The sequence below is a fragment of the Filicampus tigris genome, chromosome 7 (assembly GCF_054856515.1).
Source record: "Filicampus tigris isolate MCC_2025a chromosome 7, RoL_Ftig_1.0, whole genome shotgun sequence".
Lineage (NCBI taxonomy): Eukaryota > Metazoa > Chordata > Actinopteri > Syngnathiformes > Syngnathidae > Filicampus > Filicampus tigris.
This window is the reverse complement of record NC_141223.1, coordinates 2,581,001-2,596,961: the sequence shown is the minus strand read 5'-3', so window position 1 is coordinate 2,596,961 and position 15,961 is coordinate 2,581,001. Positions and strand designations below refer to the sequence as shown.

Genomic DNA, 15,961 nt, shown 5'->3' with positions numbered 1-15,961 from the left:
GCTGAAAACAGTTGATTTTGCTGCTTAACTCCTATTCCACAAATGCAATATTAACCAGGATGCCATGTTTGGACTAGTGAAGGCGCATCGAACGTATTCTTGCAAACAATTTTTTTTTTTGGGGGGGGGCTTCCACTTTAAGGACAGCTCTCTTCTTACATGATCCCACTTTTCTAGCTCATCTTCAGTACAGCTACATGTGTGTGCCATGTCATGTGCCCTAAAGAGTCTTCTGTGAGTTTCCCGGAAAGGATGATACCTGCACTGTCTGCAACAAAACGCAGTAAGCCTTGGGAATCCAGTGACTGTGATATAAAGCCGCAGGTAATGAGTCTTCAGACCCAGCTAGCCAGCCAACCAATCGGGAGATGTGGTAAGGTTATGTAATTTGGAAAGACCTTCAAAAGAGAAGAACAAGTGAACACAGAACAAGAAAACAACGGGCAAAGCTGACAGTGTCCAGTTTCTCCCCCCCCCCCAAAATAAAAAAATGTCTTCACACATTATGAAACATGCTGAACACAGATCAAACAGTGTCTGGTCTAGAGAGAGGGCCATGAGTAAAAGCTTCACAAGGCAGAGAAACCTTTGGCTTTGTCATGGCTGCAAAACAGATTTTGCCTTTGATGACAATTTTTATCCTCGCAGAGTGCCTCCCTACCAAATTTCAGCTGCTGTGAAGAGCACATGAAAACAAAATCATACGCAAACGCAGACATTTTCCAAAAGGCTGCTCAAGTTCAATTGGACTTCTTCCCTTTGATGAATCTAAATTCTACAGTGAAGAAGAGTATAATTGTACTCTCCGACATGACATCAAGTGGACAATAGGAGTTGACTTCATGATGCTTTTCACTCTGAGTCTAAATGTCTGAAGAAGCCCGCCATATGAGTGCAGTACTTCCATTTCAGACTGCAGAAGAACAGAGTCAAGACGAGAGGTGATTACCGTCACTTTATTTTAATACAGCAAATTCTGACAACCTTGTGATTATTATTGTAATGTTTTGGGCAGATGAGTGAAAATGACATGAAAACATGAATAAGCACACACTGGAATGGTTATGAAAACAAATATACATTTTAAAGCGATACTTTTTCTGTGATGTTATTTTTAAAAGCCTGTCACCACAATCATATGAACAGCATGTTTCCAGATGATCTTTTTAAAACGTTCATTTTGGCTTGCCTGCAGCATTTAGTCAGAACTTGCATAAAATTCTGCTAAAGTACATCTTAAAAAAAAAAAAAAAAAAAAAAAAAAATCCTGATTAGGTTACGGTCTGTTCCAGGATATCACAAAAGTCAGTTGACCTCCTATTATGGGTCCAAAACATTGCGAAACCAAACCTGACAGACTTCACAAAGCCTATATTGCTGAAATGAGCGCTGCTGGCTGCATCAGTCAGTGTTACATAACCTAGTTAGGCGACCCATTTGCTGCCAATTTGCTTTGTCAAACCAAAGTGGTGACCTTTTTTATGGCTGGCCATTTTCTTGTGCAAATGTATCACAAAGGCCAGTCTTTATATATCTTCTGTTGCAGACTGTCAAAGCTCCAGTGTTACGCTGAATATCGAGAAAAGCAAGCAAGCTGCTAGGGCTGCGAGTCGTGGGCAGACAGTGTGGTTGCTAGCAGGCGTTTTCAGGAGCAACCACCGCATTAGCATCTCTCAGGTCTAAAATGTCATTTGTATTTATGTCACTGATTGCTCGAAGATTTGATTTGTATTTATAGCATTTTCACAATGTTACCACTTGAAAGATCTAATATACTTTGTTTTTCAAAGTTCTTCAACAACTAGTGTGCACAACAGGATGTGTTTAAAAGGTGTATTAGATATGCACAATGTGTCTCACTCATCTGCTGTATTCCATCCTTACTTGCTTACGTGCTTTGGACGAGATTTGATTTACTGTGATCAATTTATGCTCTCTGTCTTTGTAGGTGGATAACAGAATAGCATTTAAATGAATTAACGCTACACTAAGTGAGCCATCGTAAAACCAACTAAATGCACACTTCGCCAGCCACAACAACGTTATGACCACTTGCACAAAATGGCATCCAATAGAAGAGATGTACAGTGTGTAAAACGGAAGTTTTCGTAAAGACTGATAATGAGCATACCCCGTTGGTTACCAGCCATTATTTTTTCTTATCTAAACAGTACAATGACGTCGTGTCTTGGAAAATGCAATGTTTTTTGGGGTTTTTTTATACTCAAGTGGTGGATGTGATCCTGCCTGAGAGCCTTTGAAATGTGGAGGCGAAAGCGAGCAGTGATGTGTGTGAGATGCGCGAGATCTCATCAATGATAGAGATAAATCAATAGTTCCACACAAGCTCTAAATAAAGTAATCGCTTTGACTGGGCACCCTTTGCTCTAAGAGCATTTCAATCATACACGAGATTCGCTTTGCTTTTCCTCAGCTTTTGTTGCAATTTCTAAACTGTTTGCTATTGAGTTAAAAAAAAAAAACATTCTGAAGGTAACACTAATAAAAAAGATTGTCAACTTTATTACTCTAAAACTTGACTGTATAAAAAATTAACATCAAATGTGAATTTCTTTCTTAAAATACCTGAATGCTATTGCTAACTACTACGGACGTAGGCCCAAATCATTTGTATCTTCTGCTGGTTGTTGCAAAGGGATGACAACTCAACATAAGGTCAGCGATATCAACGCTAGATTGATCAAATACCTGACGACCTACAACATTTCTGGTGACTAAAATTCAACAAATGGCTATTTTAGTTACTGCTGCTTGTCGCTGATTAGCATTGTTAGCATGCTAGATAGAACAACTCTGTTTGAAGCTCGTGTCAGATGTGTTGTTCAAATGATAGTTAGAATTAGAAAGTGACTGGCTGTTTTTTTTTTTAAATGAAAAATAAAATAATATACAAAAAGTGATTGGTTAAATCTGAAGATAGGCCCATCTCCAGATAGCTACATGCATCACCAGTTACAAGAGAAACACCTGCGCAGCTCAACTGTTTATTTTTACTACTTGCACTCCCTAAAATATGTCTTTCCTTTTGTTCAAGGACCTACATCTGTATCTAAACGACTGAATAAATTAGCATCACGTTATTGATCTGAGGGAAATTTCCCCATGCAGGGATAAACTCATGCTCTATATTTATCTTTGCGTTCCTCCATCCTGCTCTCTTTCCACCCATTTTTCCTGCCCATCGAGTAGCTAACCCCTGTGACTCTTCTTTCTCCCACGCGTCAAAACAACACTAGAATAGGAAAGAGTGCTGTCCGGTGCTCACCTACCTGTGCATGACTAATTTGTACACTAACGCACACACGCGCACACACACGCGTACACACGTGAGCTGCTTCAACCCAGAAGATAGTTTGCCGGATGACGCTTTTACACAAATAAATGGGTTTGTGAACTTGGTTTATTTCCCCACTGGTTCAGATTCTTTTCACGAGAAATAAGAAATTCAAGCTAACCAACCTACGATGCAACACACCACTTGCGCTCTCCTCTGATTTTAATGGTAGAATGTAAACAGGAGGGGATTTGGAGCTTGTATTATACAGTTCCTGAAAGCTTGGATTCCCAGATTTTTTGGGGAGACGCAAGGATGACGCTCCATGGCCAGAAATGCTGTCTCCCGTGGTTAGCCGTTAGCGCCTGTCATCCGTTACCAGCGATGGTGGGAGTCGGTCGCCAAACAAACAACAGCAAGACGGGGGTCGAAGAAATGCCTGTATTTATGGCATTCATTCCCTTTGCTCATTAAACTCAACTTAAGATGCTTATTTTCACACTACTTAGACTTGGACTTGACTTTATTGATCCCTTTGGGATGACTCCCTCTGGGAAATTTGCATTTCCAGCAGCAATAAGAACAAATAGGCAAAAAAAAAAAAATAAGTATTAGGGAGGAAAAAATAGTCATAAGTAAAGAAACACTTAAAAAATGTAAAGAAAAATAAAAGATAAAGAAAAAATAAAAACAAATAAAAATAATCAATAAATAGATTTATTACACATTGAATAAGTTAAGTACTCTTTATGTATAGTGTAGTGCAATCTACGCTCTCCTCCCCCCAGTGAGGAGTTGTATAGTACGGCTAGCACAGTGGATAAAAGAGCTCTTTAATCTGTTGGTCCTACACTTGGGGAGCAGCAGTCTTTTACTAAATAGGCTCCTCTGGTTATTAATGACAGTGTGCAGAGGGTGGCTGGTATTGTCCATAATATCCAGCAGTTTATCCAGAATCCTTTGTACTATATTCTACATATTTGCTCCTTCACAACCGCGTACCGCTGCGCATACAGACGAGACTATGGGTAAATCTATTGACGGCTTTAAGGTCGTAAGTAGAAATTCGGAAATACACCGCGTCGCTTTAAAAGCCGCAGGATTCAAAGTGTTGTGAAAAAAAGTAGCAGCATATAGTCCGGAAAATACGGTGACCTTGGTGAGCTTTTGGAGTTTTAGGGAAATATGGAATATTTGTGAAGTGGCGTATACTGAATTGACTTTTTTTTTTTTCTTCCGGGGCAATGGTCTCCTTTGGGCCCTGGCATTCACATGCATCTGTGACCTGCCTTGTGCTTCAACTCTTCATGCATAAGGCAGCAAGCCTTTATGATTCGTATATAATCGGATCAAGCACACACCGCAACACACGCCGGGTCACATGCACTCACAGCCGGCCAATACAAGCCCGCCGCCCGCCTGGAACAGTGCGTCATACTCCCTTTATGCAAACCACACTTTACCGTTGAGTCTCTGAGACTTTTTGGGGGAATTCCCAGCAGATTTGTGCATCTTCAACACATGCTTCCTCGTCACTGCATGTCCTCCCTCCAGCCAAGCTTGTTTTGCCTGTGACCTTTCAGCACATTCCCCTGGCATCCCTGCAGCCTGCAGTCATTTGCAGTTTGCTCCGTCACAAGTGGCATAGTAAACGTTTCCAAATGGGCTCGTAAACTGCAACATCGGGCACGTCGGCGGCGCGTGTTTTGTTCAATTTTACAACGTACCGTACGCGTCGTCGTCGCAATGGTTGTATTTAAAGGGGACCATCTAACATCTCTTAAATGCCCTTTTCCGCGGATTCATTTGTTTGCCCTTCGGCTTGGGATGATGGGCTATATTTAGACGAAAGAAGTATGTTAATGAGCTTCTGGAAGGCATATCTGACAGCTTCGAACACACACGCTGCCAAGTCCACAATCTTTACCCTAAATTCCTTATTTCTCCCCCTCACATTATTGTGATTTAATTGTAGAAATGCTGAAAGGGTTGCATAACAGAGGTGGGGGGGGGTGAGGACTTCTCGCATTTATTTGGTGTCAAAGTGCATCTCCATTTGACACGGAACAGGTCCCTAGAGAATGAAACCACTTGCATAACTACTTCTCTGATGAAGATAAGAAATAAGTCCCATCAGTATCTTGTGTTACCATTTTTAATAAAATCCATTGATCTATCAGGCTGTTAAATCTCTTTCTTCTTATCGTCTTGACACGGTGAGGGACAAACTATGTCCGCTTGTTTCATCTAAAATTAACTATTGCCACATTTAGGCAGTTATATGAGTTGATATGTAATATTTAGGCTAAGAAAATGGTGTGTGTGTGTGTGTTGGGGGGGGCATTTATTTTTGCTATTAAAACCTGAAATGAAGCTGGTTTGGTTGAAGACAGAGAGATCTGCTCACTGTTTCTAATTAGAATTTAATTTCTAAAACCCATGGAAGTTATTTTTAAAGGCCGGAAAACGCTTAACTGTAAGCATCAGGATTAGCCTGAGAAAATGAATCTTGGGAAGAATCACATATTTCATGCACACATTTACTGACGAGGGCAAAACTTACCTGTTTATATCTACAGTGGAACCTCCAAAGTTGGCATATACATTTTTGGCATGTGTTTAATGAAGTTGAACAATTTTGAAATGATCATAAAATGTACTGTTACAAAAAAATATATCCTTTTTCTTAGCAGCCTTTTGTGGCAGAATGGACTTTTTTTTCTCCTTTTTTTTACTTTATCACGCTCAATAACACTTAAAATATTCTAGTTCAAACATAGCAGTAAACGGTTCTCATTGAAAAACTGTTGAAGACAAAACATCACTTATAGCACAAACAAAATAAACATTCGCATTGTCTCACAGTTGACTGTTTGAAAAATGTCTTCCGAGTCGGATTTCTCATCTTAATTGTCAGCAACAGAGCGTGAAAGGACACACGAAGAGAAAATGCTCCATTCTGATTTTAAAACAGGAGTAACAATTCTCCATTGACCAATCAACAGACCTCATCGTCTCTAGCTTCTACTCCTAGTAAACATTCATACAAACAAAGGCCTCCTCTCAATCTAATGCGCTGCGATAAGTAGACACCTGCTACTCTGCAGTTGAGTACATAAGTGCAGTGGGAAAAACAAGACACCTTTGCGGGTGGAAAGGGAATAAAAGTGATCTAAATGACTAGTATTACAACTCATTCTTGGTCTGTCTCTCTTGGTAAACGAATGCTAATGCTCATGTTAGTGCACCGCATGCTATAAAAGCTAGCGTTGCCTTTTATTGACGACTCAATTCAGTAGCTTTTTGCTTGTCATTGGAGATTTTTTTTTTTTTTTTATACCTTCAGCCATAAATGCTAAATATTGATACCCGAGGCAGGAATTTCTCTCCCAGGATAACCATAAACTTTACAAGTGTAATTTGCAATGCTGAATATCAAACGTGATGGGCAAAATGAGTGCTAAATACATCTTTCGAAAGCAAATGAGCAGCCGTTTCCTTGGACTTCCAAAGCTATTAATGCATGTGGTCTGATCATCAAGGCATGCAGGTGCAAGCGTTTGCATAGTGTGTCTTCGGCCCTCGTGTTTCCTGCCAGACAGTTTCTCTGTTGGCTAATCGTGTGAATATTCTGGCACAGAGGAGGCATTTATTAGCATCCGACTAGAATGGTGACAGGCTGCAAAATCAGCTTTTTGCATCACGTTTGCCTTCTCCTTATGCATCGAAATAAGGCATAATAATACCCTCACTAGGGTAACGAAAATATAAAAAAAAAAAAGAAAAAGAAAAACAGCAAGTTCAATGCCACCTTCTTGTGCTGTGTTACATTATTACGCAACTGCACAATCGAGTCCATTGCACACCATTTGTAACCTCGACGCACCATATGCCCCGACCATCGTAAACAAGGACTCTCATACGTGAAAAAACATGATTTAAATTTACAATAAAATCTATATATTTTCTGATTTACAATTGGTTTGTTGATCGCTCATTTTACCCATAGTCATTGAAGGAAATGTAAATGATGATGATAACCTTTGCATCTTTGATAGGCGTATGCGTCATCAACTGTATGAGGCTTCATTTCGATATAAAAAAGGAGGACGTATAACAATATGAGACTGTACCTCAACAAGTAAATAATGATTTATTTTGTCTGTGTGTGTGTGCGCGCGCGCGTGTGCACAGGGCCTCAGCTGCAAAGAGTCTCTAATTAGAAATGGATGACCTCCTGTGGGAAGATCTGGATGTAGCCTAGAATGGATGACTGTTTTTCACTCTAAAATATATTCAACCATTTAGCCCGGCCATTGTAAACGTACATTCTGTCTATTCATTGGCAGGCATGTGAAACTTTCTTGATTCGGGGCCAAATTCGTCACCATGGAGACCGTGTACTAATTCTTCGCTTTAGCCAGCTGCCGTTTTCGGAAACAGTCTTTGATTTAAAGCAAGCGTAAAGCTTTTTTTTTACCAACGTGTCCCGTTCATGTCATTCTTAAAGCGCTCACGTCGCCAGTGGGCAGACATGAAGGAGCTTGTCAGCCATCTGCTGAGTGACAGAGTCATCAGGAAAATGTCATGTGACTTGAGGAGCTCGCGGCGACAGCGGGCGGCGCGGCAGGCGTCGCGTCGAAGCCGCGAGTTTAACCCTTTAAGTGCACAGTGGTGTTTTCACCTGCATTCAATATAAAACCCATTCATAAAGCTGAACATGTGCATGATATTATGGAGCCAATCCCGCTGTGGCTTTCATGCCAGTAAACCCAGATCTTTTACTGCAAGCCCACACAGCACCAGTCTCATAAAATGTTGTAAGCTTTGTTTTATTTTATTGTCAAGCAGCATTTTAAACGTTAAGATTTACGCCCACCGATTCTGAACACCAATTTTTTAAATGTAAGAGACCCCTCGCTTGATAATGTGGCATACTCCGATACACAGAGCAGAGAGAAAATACCTGCAGTTACTGTACAGTATATGGATGTGAGCATGACACGACAGTATAGTATATGCATGTGTGTATGAATTATTTTATCGATTGTATGTTGCAAATCTTGCTCTGTGTGATGAACTAGTTACGCCATTTCAGATTACACAGACTGCAATGATATTGTCCCATGTTGTCAGAAACACGCTGCCAGAAATAGCTTGAATTAGACCAGTAGGACTACATTTCCCATGATTCCTAAACACAGAAGCAGGAAGTAGTTCTAGTTCCAGTATGACAAAAACAAAGACTCCTGCTAGAGATAAGATGTGAATGAGAATGACAACGCGAATGTAATAGGAAGGGATTTGAATCAAAGACATCTACACATCCTTACATAGGAAACACCGCATTAAAAGGCGCACTGTCGATTTCGGGGAAAACAAATGGAAGGATTTTAATTGCGCCTTATGGTCCCAAAAATAAGGCATGTCCCTTTCTAGTAGTTTGGTCAATTCTCCTCGACACAAAAGCTAGCTTATTCTTCAACAGAAATGTCTTCATAGTTCCATCTTCAAATCAAGTGATTTGAATTTATTCCCACTTATTGACTTTTGCAAAGATAGTTGGCCACGAAACAGAAAAAGTAAACACAATGAAGTTCATGATCTGTGTGGGTTGCTTCTCCCTGTCTTACGGTAGGAGTAAACACTGATAGGACTTTGTCTAATTCCACATTTAAAGCAGAAACTGTCCAGTACAGTTTCTTCTCTGGCCAATCCCACGGTGACAACGCCTCCGAATGAGCTAAGCAGAGGGTCCCACATTCGCAATCTGGACACACAGATACTGTTCAAAAATTATAATAAACACCAGCAAAGTAGTGACAGAAAATAAATGAATACATTTACCACCTCCCATCCAAAAATCAAACCATGGTGACCCTAATAAATGTTGGATTCTGTGAGAGCGAGACAGCGCACAAGCCGCAATATTGTCCAACCCCCGTTTATTTCGGAACTCGATGTTAACATCTAAGAGTCCAAGTCAAAAAGAAAAGAAACAGAAAATGGTAAAATAGTAGGCACGAGGCTAGAACAAAGTTGTAGCGCCAAAGGAAGGGCCAAAACTCCTTCTCGGTGGAACAGTATAATTGATGTCCCTTCAATTTTGGGGAGCAATAACAATTCTTAAATCTTATTACGTTTGAAAGTGATACTCAAAAACAACAGGACAGTATATGTACATGCCCCTAATTGTGTCAATATGTGGCGCAGAGGGTTCGAGAATGTGATCTTTCGTTATTATGATTGACGGCAGTTGGGATCAAACTATGTTGTTACCCACATCACATTTTCCAGTAATGACATATTTATCACTTTACCTTTTCCGGTGAAGTAATCAGACAACAGTTACGCTTAAAATACCACAAAATGTTGCTATCATGCTATGTACAGTATAATTACTTCAACCTGATGGTGATGTCAGTATTTCAAAGAGTAGTACCCTTCCCCCTAAAAAGCAGTTGCTGAAAAGTCAAAAAAAAAAAGAAAAAAAAGTAGCCCATTTAAGTTAAGTGAAATCCAGAAAAGACTCTTTTTTTAATACAAGTAATCATGGAAAGTCAAACTTTATTCTTAAATGTCACTGTTAAAAATGCACTTCCAATTAAGTGGCAAAACCGTGGGTCATATTTAAGTTAAGCAGGGTTGTCGGTATGTGATGAATGTAACTATTAAAGTAACTAGTAATCAAACGCAGTTACTTTTAAAAGTAAGTAATCAGTAAAGTAACTGAGATACTTTTTCAAGGTAATTGTGCCAACGCTGCGAGTCAGTACAAATTGGGAAATCCAAGGGTAAGATGGAAAAAGGAGAAGAGGAGATTTACACAAGTTGAGGAAATACTTGTGGAGCCATTTCTAAATTGCTGGTCTTCAGGACAAACAACTGTTATTTGTCATTGCCACGTTGCCAATGTCTGGAAGATCCAAACTGTCACCCTCTGATGAAAGAAATTTGGCAAGGCTGTTCAGGAACGAACCAACAACCACCAAAGCTCGAGCCTGCCGTGAACTTGAAACTGCTGGAACATCAGTGTCACCGTCCACAGTGGAACAAGTTTGAATTCTCCAGGGACTGAGAAGGTGCCAACAACGCCTGCTCTGAAACTGACACCTTCAAGTTTAACTTCAATTTGCAGATGCCCACATGGACAAGCCAAATGCCTTCTGGACAAACGTTTTAATGAACAGACGAGACAAAGATAGAGCTATTTGGCCTCAACGACAAAAAAAAAAAAAAAAAAAAATTAAATAAATTAGAAGATGTAAATGTAATTCCTCCATTTCCATTAGGTCATCATCTTTCATCATTCCAACCAAGCTGACATAAAAATACCCATCTCTTTTTTTAAAATAGCTTTCCCAGCAGCTTCAGTCATATGCAAACAGAAGGCCGTTTATATGGCAGTCACAGAATGACGGGATGTGTGAAATAACCCTGTCGCCATATGTAATGCGCTGAAATTGCAAACTGCAGCTTTTGAGTCAATGCAGTTCAATGCAAAATATAGCAGTCAAGTTTAAAAAAAAAAAAAATCGATTTGGACGGCCACATGCAGCCCAAACGGGCACCTTTGCACTCTCACTCAGTCTCATTGTAATATGTGATGAAGACCTTTTGGACAACTTTTTGAGTAATAAGCCACAGATTCTGCCTGAGCAACATGGCAACCGCGGTAATTTGCAACATGAGGCTTTTATTTGGAAGATAGCATAAACCCGAGCTTCCTTGCATTAAACCCCGCTGCGTGCGTTTGCGTGTGAGCGACAGACGCGTGTGTTTACGTAAACGTCTTTGTCCATGCTAATTAATTGGGACAGGAACCAAGGGAGAGTAGATCTCCAGCTGCTACTCCCTGCCTCCGTACCCCAGGGTTAACTCGCTCCTGGGAGAGCAATCCACTTGCACTGTGCGCACACATGCACGCCTACACGCAATCACACGCACACATAGAGCGAGTGGGTGTCAACAGGGATCGCTTAAGACGGATGGAGGCGAAACTGAAGTCCAAAGTGACATTTGCAGCTCTTGGTAGTGCACTAGACTTGCTGTCAGAGTCTAATTGAGAAAACAGGCCCGCAGGTTACAACGAAGGCTCCGTGGTGATGAATACAAAACTGCACAGGACACTCGCAGTGCACATCTCTCATCAGCGCACTTTCAACTTTTCCTGCAGCCCGAGATCACCGACTGGACAAGAACATTCAAGAAAACAAGTCCTGGCAGCAACATTCCACATTTGCTGTCGTTGTTATTTTACTTTTCATGGCTGGGCATTATTGGGTTGCTAACCAAAACAGCAGCGCCGACTGATGAGTTAAATTGCGGATGGTAGTCATCAGCCACAGATTGTTCCTGGTGTGAAAAAGATAATAAACGACTGCCTGGTTCCCCGTCTTTTAGCGAGTGATCAGAAAGCTCCCTCATTTCAGCGATAAACGGAGAGAGGCAAAAACGAATGGATCGATTGCTTATCACCGCAGCCAACGCCACAGCTTTGTCTGTGAGACGACTCTTGATCACCGCGACCTTCGATTTATCTCGTGAATAAGTACAGAGAGTGGCCGTTGATCGAACACTGAGGCGGGAATGATCCAAATGAATCAAGTGCGGCTCAGCTAACAAGCTACATTTAAGGAGCATTTGTATTTGCATTCGGTGTTTAAGAAACACAAATCAATGTAATTTGATCAGTGTTGTGCTCATGACTGAATGCGTGTCTGCATCAGTTGGAAAACCAGCGAGCCAGCCATTGTTTAAGCGTTGCCTAGCAACGTATCTCGCCGCCCACTTTTTGGGTTTAGCTAAAGAAGCACTGAGAAAAAAAAAAAAAAAGGTTCTATGGATTTCCCAACTGGCATATATCAAATAATTTTTTTTTTTAAAAAAGATTCCAAATCTGATTCAGCATCGCCACCATTACATTGACTGCATTTGTTGTAAGCGGCACTTTCAGAGAACACAGCTGTCACCAGTGGAGCAGGGAAGCCATGAATTTAATCAAAACGTGCAATGTGATGTTTCACCTTCAAGAGGTGCTAGACCTTAGTACAGCCTCCCCAAGTGGAAAGATGCTAAAAGCGGAAGTCAACCCAAACACATTTTTTTAAGAATATGTTCTATGCAGGCCCACTAGTTGAAACACAGCATTCTGATTAATATTGTGTTTGTGCAATATGAGTTAAGCAACAAAATCGTCACGTTTTTAGCCATCTGTGGGGGCGGCCATTTTTTTTTTTTACTTCTGTCGACTGAAAATGACATCACAGACCCTCGGGGCTCAGGTAACGACCAATCACGGCTCACCTGTTTTCTGAAGCTGAGCTATGATTGGTTGTCATCAGAGCCCTGAGAGTCTGTGATGTCATTTTCAGTCGACACAAGTGACAAAATGTCCGCCCCCTGAGATGGCTAAAATGGGGGGGGATTTGGCTGCTTAACTGACTAAAAAAGGCGGCCGAAGCCACAGCTCAACAAAATCACGAGGACAACGAACAAAAGAAATAAATCTAACCTGATGAAGGTAGAACTGCAGAAAATCACAGAAGTACTTACATAAAACCTAAACAACCCGTAAGTCCCTCTTGTGGAGTCATTTAAATGCGTATTGAGCTTTGCTGATGTCCCAGATGTCCCATCTGCTACTTTTTTTTTTTTGGGTGTATTTTCCCTGAAATGTTCATTGAATAACAGTTCCGCCGATCCAGGGCAACTCTTGCAACTTCTCATTTGCCCCAAAATCTCTCTCTTGACTCGATTCACTATTGTATTACAGAATGTAACTTCCGCTTCACTATCTTCTTGCCGCTGCTCACTTTCACCTTCAGATCGCGCTTTGTCGTATTTCATCCTTAGGATCCTCCATTACCGTTAGAAAATAGTGTTCCGAAGATACAGTATAATGTGATGTATTGCTTGCAGTCATGTATACATGGGATATACCCGGTTGCACCTCATTATAGATCACCTGGAACCTATTTAAAGAGGCACCCGTGGGGTTTCTTTTCGAATCGCTGATCTGGAAAGCAATGTTGTTTTTAAGGTTTTATAAATTGGTTTTATATAAATTCCATTTCCCTCTCTGTTCTGTATTTGTTATCGCCACAAACCAGTTTTAGCGTCGCTATTCAAAGTCGCTAATCTGTTTACTGTAGCACTTTCTGCTTGCTTTTCTGAATGGGATTAAATGCATATACTGCGGGTTTGTCGCATGTGGTCTTTCAATTTACATGGAGAAGAATGGCGGACTTGTCCAAGGTAAAACGTGCGCGGCCTTCAGCTAATCATATTTCCCTCTACTTTTACCTCTCATCTGGCATGGCAGATTAGGAGCTCAGTTTGCGATACTCGAGCCTGTTATTTCAAAAGAAAATACGACAGAGCTGCATTGATTTGGTGGGCTTGCATTCATTCCTTTCATGGGTCTGTACCTTTTAGGGAGCACAATCAAAACATCCCAGAATGCAGCAAGTATAGCCCGTAGTTGAGCTCCACTGCTTGTAATGACAGCGTCATCTATCATAGCCGTTTAGGAGCGAAAAGAGCTTGAAGCCTTCCCCATTTGGAAGATTCCAGGCTTTGTCTGTATTGGGGGACTTGTAGTCCTTGGCCAAAGTGAGCCAGCCGAACAAGTGGAAAAATCAACAGAGTACAGTGCAACCTCCGAAGACCAAAAGTCGTACAAATGGGAATTATCGGGGAAAGTAAGCCTCTAAAGTCACGTTAAAAATCCAAACGTTGAACAGCCACCAAGGGTGACATCTAACAAGATTGGGAACAGAATCGTAATGATGCTAACAAAGAGGAAATCACAGGTTTAATTACACAGCCAGGCATCGAAGTTATGCCTCTTTTTCCACTCACTCAAAATATGTTTGTGAGTGACGGTTACAATTCGGTTCGTCACGAAAAATTACCGACTGACGAATGGCGGACGGGTACCCATACTGCTGACGGATGGCAGACCAGTAAAATTTTGTAAAATGCCCACCTCTGGTTACGTGCATGTAATAGTGGTTAAAATACCTTCACATGAAACGCTGGATACACCATTCAATCCTCCTATCAAAATGACCAATCTGACAACAGATTTTTTTTTTTTTTTTCGGGCCACAAGCGGATATCAGCAAAAAAAATAATTGAAAGCATTATGAAACCACTGTCGAGTGGCTCCATTGTTTTGAATTGTCATTATTCAAGGCTCAGCGTTACAAGCAGACGGGGAAGAGAGGACGTGGGATGGTATTTGCACACTGAGAGCAGGTTGACGGGTACAAAAGGCTGCAGCTTCCTTGTGTAAAAACCTCAACTTGATATTAAAAAGCGGACACCGTTATATAAGTGAACATTTCAAGCCAAAAAGGCATTTTCCCATGAGAGGGAACTAGGCAATTACGGTCCACTTCCGAGAGAAAGACAGAGAGGGAATGGGGGTCAATGCGGACAAGTCTGCACTATTTTACTACGACTGATTTTTTTGTATAGAACAATAACAGTAAGATTGAGCGCATCTATCATCACTCCATGCCAACAAATCCATTTACAGTCAACATGAGCTGACGAGTGATGTGTGTCAACAAATGTGAATTGAAGAACAAATAGTGTACTTTTAGTCTCCCTGTCTCGAGAAGAACAAGGGGCACAAGGGACATGCTCTGTTGATCTCCGCTGGTACCATCACGCTCATCTTCATTTTCACTCACATGTAGGCTGGAAAAATCGTCTACATACACAAAGCAGGCATACTGTGAGTCCTGTGTAGTATAGTACCGTATATTTTCATTTGAATATTTTCTTTTCTTCCAACTCTTTTTCAGCAAAAGAGTGAGAACTTGTGCTAAGTAATGAGATAAAAAGTGTGTTTTAATAAGTCCAAAGATGTTTCAATGAGTTTAATCACGTTTAGGAGAGGTAAAAATATTTCAATCCAATCCAATTCTAAACACAAATACAGGCAGTTCTCGTATTACGACGTCCGCGACCTACAACGTTTCGAGTTTACGACGCCCGTGCCTCCTCCTCCTCCATTTTGTCCCCAGCACCATAGTGACTACGTTTACATGCAGTCAATATTCGGGTTAAAGTCAAAATTCCGATTTCTGAAAGAATTTCGAATATCTCTTTTACGTAATTGAGCGGTCAGAGTTGGTCCGGCATTTGAATAACGCACTGTGTATGGCGACACACGGCGTCATGACTCAAACAGACGTCATTTCCGCTTGTTACTTTCAACTGTCAATAAAACACTTGATATTGTAGGATGAACAGTCATTTTTGCCCATTTATAAAACACCGCCCAGGCTCACTTAAAAGGTTCACTATTTTTATATCTGTACTATAAAATGTTGCCTAATTTGTGTTGGTCATATAAGACGTTCTATAAATTTATTTTTGTACTTTTCGTTGTGCTTTGTTGTTTATACTAGTCAGAAATTGCCTTCAGTGAAACTGGCGTGATCATGTTGTGTCTCGTCTGTTACAGTCTGTTGCAGTACAATGTGGCCCAATTAAAACAGCGAAATTTCACTCTCTCAAGTGTCTTCATCCAACCCCTAGTGCTACAATATCCATGTTACTCACCACATGAATGAAGCAGCCGGTTTCCTCCTCGCTCCAAAAGTGCTTTTTTGTGCTGCGTCTCTGAGCTTGTTTACCTCTGCTTGTGTA

The 15,961-nt window shown here is 40.9% G+C and overlaps 1 protein-coding gene across 1 annotated transcript in view; it reads right to left on the bottom strand.

Annotated features, from left to right (window-relative positions):
* LOC147144395 (ATP-sensitive inward rectifier potassium channel 1-like) overlaps window positions 1-15,961 on the bottom strand; it is a 56,979-nt gene extending 41,018 nt beyond the window's left edge. Inside the window, exon 1 of the mRNA XM_086034940.1 lies at window positions 15,875-15,961. The gene's annotated coding sequence lies outside the window, so the exon portion shown is untranslated. The remainder of the gene's footprint in view (window positions 1-15,874) is intronic.